Source organism: Leopardus geoffroyi, chromosome D1, assembly GCF_018350155.1.
Source record: "Leopardus geoffroyi isolate Oge1 chromosome D1, O.geoffroyi_Oge1_pat1.0, whole genome shotgun sequence".
Classification (NCBI taxonomy): domain Eukaryota; kingdom Metazoa; phylum Chordata; class Mammalia; order Carnivora; family Felidae; genus Leopardus; species Leopardus geoffroyi.
Genome location: NC_059329.1, coordinates 35,657,291 through 35,661,224, shown reverse-complemented (window position 1 = coordinate 35,661,224; position 3,934 = coordinate 35,657,291). Strand labels below are relative to the sequence as shown.

At 33.0% G+C, this 3,934-nt stretch overlaps 1 non-coding gene across 1 annotated transcript; it reads right to left on the bottom strand.

The window, feature by feature from the left end:
• Nucleotides 1-1,704: 1,704 nt before the first annotated feature.
• On the bottom strand, nt 1,705-1,807 carry LOC123602765. The gene has a single exon (XR_006714543.1). It is a non-coding gene; the product is annotated as a U6 spliceosomal RNA (small nuclear RNA).
• Nucleotides 1,808-3,934: the final 2,127 nt, after the last annotated feature.

Genomic DNA, 3,934 nt, shown 5'->3' with positions numbered 1-3,934 from the left:
TTCAGTGACTGCTTTTCTCTATTCTATAAGGATAAATCATTGAATTATATTGGTATCAAACTTGTAGTGTAGATATTATTACAAGTTACTGTCTCATTACCTATAGTTACTTGCAAATGATAAAGTTGTAAGCTTATACCTGTGAAAAGAAAGGTGAAAAATAATGAAGTGATTTAGTAAGTTTGGAGTTAACTAGAATTAGAATAGGAAAAAGGCTTTCTTCCTAGAATATTTGTTGTTAAATTAATTATATGGAAAAATGGTAATATTTGCATACTAATGTTAACACTTGAGATGTAGTATTTCTTAAAAATGTACCTGTCTTCTATTTACTTGTTTATTAAACATTCTTCAGCATTAAAGTACATTCAATTAAATGAATGTTCTAGAGCTGAAGATAAACTTATCTGTTTGTTTACTTATTTATGTGCCTCACCTTCTATTACTTCAAAATTTCCTCTGTTTGTCTGTCTCTCATTCTCTCTTGATCTCTCTCTCTCTTTCTCTCTCTTTAAACATTTCTACTCCCTTATTTCTATTTTGTTTATGTAACCAACATTATTCTGGAATTTGCCAAAAATAATTTACCAATTTTCACTCTTCTATACACTTTTCATGGTAGAAAACTATATCACTGTTCTGTGCATAGTCACTCTAAATTCTCTTGATGCATTTAGAGAAAGACATTCAGATTTGGATCTAAAAATATATTACCAAGGTTCCTGCATGTAGATGGATGAAAGCAGAAGACAGGTTGTCAGTTTTCTATTACACATTGGTAAAGATACCATAGACAGGTCAACACATCATGCTTTATATCTAGTACCACAAGTCCAATATTTCAGCAGCAAAAGGCATGATTTGATTAACACCTTCAGTTCACATTACATCCACCTAAAAGTAAAAAAACAAATGCTCTTGTAAGCTAAAGTTTTCAAAAGAAGTATCAAATCAGTCAACAATATTTCCTTCTCAGTGAAGTTTTCTTTGTAATAGACTTTGTTATAAAACAAACAATTTAATTGAATTTTTATTAACCAGTAGTTTTCCAGTATGTATCCGGCATTGTTAGGTGTTCTGCATACATTATTACTTTAACTATTACACACATGAAAGTTATTATAGTCTCCCTTATACAGATAAGGAAACAACACCTAAATTAAATCTATATAATTAGTATGTCAGGGTTTGAAAATAATTACATCTCTTTTCCAGAGGAGAGCTCCTTTATATTAATTAGAAACACAAGAAGCATACAGCCTACCAGCTGCCAGGATAAACAATAATAATTTAAAAATCATGGCCTCTCATTTTACTGATTATAATTTTCCAGGTTTCCCTCTACCAGAAGTTAGCAGATATTTTTTCAGCTCTTTAAGAATTGTAAGTACTTAATTGGACAGTGTTATATATCTCCACCTCCCCAGTGATTTATCCAATTTACCATTTTCTGTTATCTCTATTTTTTTAAATATGAAATTTATTGTCAAATTGGTTTCCATACAACACCCAGTGCTCATCCTAACAGGTACCCTCCTCAATGCCCATCATCCACTTTCCCCTCCCTCCCACCCCCCATCAACCCTCAGTTTATTCTCAGTATTTAAGAGTCTCTTATGGTTTGCTTCCTTCACTCTCTGTAATTTTTCCCCCCTTCTCCTCCCCCCACCCCCGTTCTTCTGTTGAGTTTCTCAGGATCCACAGAAAAATATGGAACGCTTCATGAATTTGCGTGTCATCCTTGCACAGGAGCCACGCTATCTCTGCATCGTTCCAATTTTAGTATGTGTGCTTCCGAAGTAAGCACTGCTCTCTCTAAATGCTATGAATCCTAACTTAAAATAGAGTCATGTTTTATATGCTACAGATAAAAATGCTGTGACTACTGTGGATGATATGATTTTATATGTGGTGCTATCATAATTCAGCTAAATAATCAAAATAAATATGTGTCTACTCATACCCTTTTAGTGTATAAATTAAAGCTTAGAATTGCTTGGTATGGTGTTCAGAATATATTATGGAATGCATAGTCCTCTAAGATATTCGTTCATTGACTTCATCAAGGAGTTTAAAAATGGGTTATTTCAGGGACTTAGATGTTGTCTCTGTGGGTGGATTAAAAAGAGTTTCATGTATATTGGTAAAGCAAAAATGGTAAGTAGTTGCTTTTATCTAGATAAATATATATTTTTCTGATTTCCAGAGAGAAAAATAAATATTGTTAAGAGAAAAAAGGAATTTGGGAACTGAGTAATTTGAATACTTTTCTTCATTGATTATATTCTGTATTTAATTACTGATCTCTGTCACTTTTCTTTTTAGAATTAATCAAGGAGAGTATGTAATCCCTACCTTTGGATGAAGTGGGTTAGTCATCATTGAGGTTTCTGTTAAAATGTTTTGTTCATATTCAACAAGACATGGAATATTCTATGCATTTTACTTTGGCAGTCTGTAAATCCATAAACATCAGCATAGATCTCTAAACATCAACTGGACTTGTCCAAGGTAAAATTTTAAAGTCTTAATACATTTATTACATTTTATATTCATTTTCAATTAAGTTAGTCATTTTCCCTCATAGTTTTATGCATTCTTTTATTTTTAACATTATTTGAAGTAAAAAAGTAAGCATCCAAGATCTTAGAGATCTTTGATACATTTAGAAGAAAACATTTGAGTTTTAAGCTTTCAAAAATAGAAGCTTTTAAGGTTATGTGCCTATAATTGCAATTTTAAGAATAGGAGAATATTCAAGAGTCCAGGAGGCATTTCTGTTGTCCAGAATCCTTATTACACCTGACACAGGCACTGCAGTAACCTGTTACTGCTTTATAGGAGGGAAAAGGAATTGGATGGAAGCAGGGACTCACCTATCTCTTATGAAATTATCCCTTCTCTTTTGACTCAAGTGATAACTTGAGTAATGAAGGTTTGTTTTCTAAAGACTACTGGGCAAAGAAAAAGAGATCATAGAATTGTTGACATACTACATTAAAGATTTCAAACCTGGATCCTTCCCGTGTTCTCATTACATTTCCCTACTGTTAACTTTTCTCTCCCCATCGCCTTTCATCCAAAGTTAAGTTTAGTGATCTAGCATCTGTTTTTATTCTGATGTCAACCTTATCATGCCAGGCTGTACAAGAGAGAATTTTGTTCAATAGCTCTTTGTTAAAATACAGGTAGTCTAAAGAGTAAACTAGTGCAAGAAATAAGGCAGTCAAGATTTAAGATGGAGAATGGATGTTGTATGAAAGATTTTCTGTGTGTGTGTGTGTGTGTGTGTGTGTGCGCATGTGTGTGTAAGAATAGCAAAAAGAGAAAGAATGGAAGATTAAAGAGAGAGAGATAATGTTAAAAATTTTATAATGATTAAAAGTAGGACATAAATAAGGTTTATTAAGCACTGGCTATGCTCTCAAGGCCATTGAAAGTGGTCATTTATTTATTTATCTATGGTATCAACTATGTTACATAATCATTATAACTATTTCCATTTTACACAAAAATCAAGACATATTCAGTAGGTAAATTTATCTGAATGTATATAATTACTAAAACAAAATATATTGAAATTCAGGTCTGACTCTTGAGAGCTTACCAAATTCACCAGGATGGGTTGTAAGCACTTTTTGAGTTATCCAGAATGACTCTTGGTTACCTTTTTTAAATTTTATTTTAGAGAAAAAGAGAGAAAACACCAGCGGGGGCAAGGGGCAGAGAGAGAGAAGGAATATTTGGTTTAATGTTTATTTATTTATTTTGAAAGAGAGACAGCTCAAGCAGGAGACGGGCAGAAACAGAGGGAGAGAGAATCCAATCAGGCTCCACATGGTCAGTGCAGAGCCAAAAGCGGGGCTCAAACTCTCGAACCATAAGATCATGGCTTGAGCTGACACCAAGACTTAACCAACTGAGCCACCCAGTT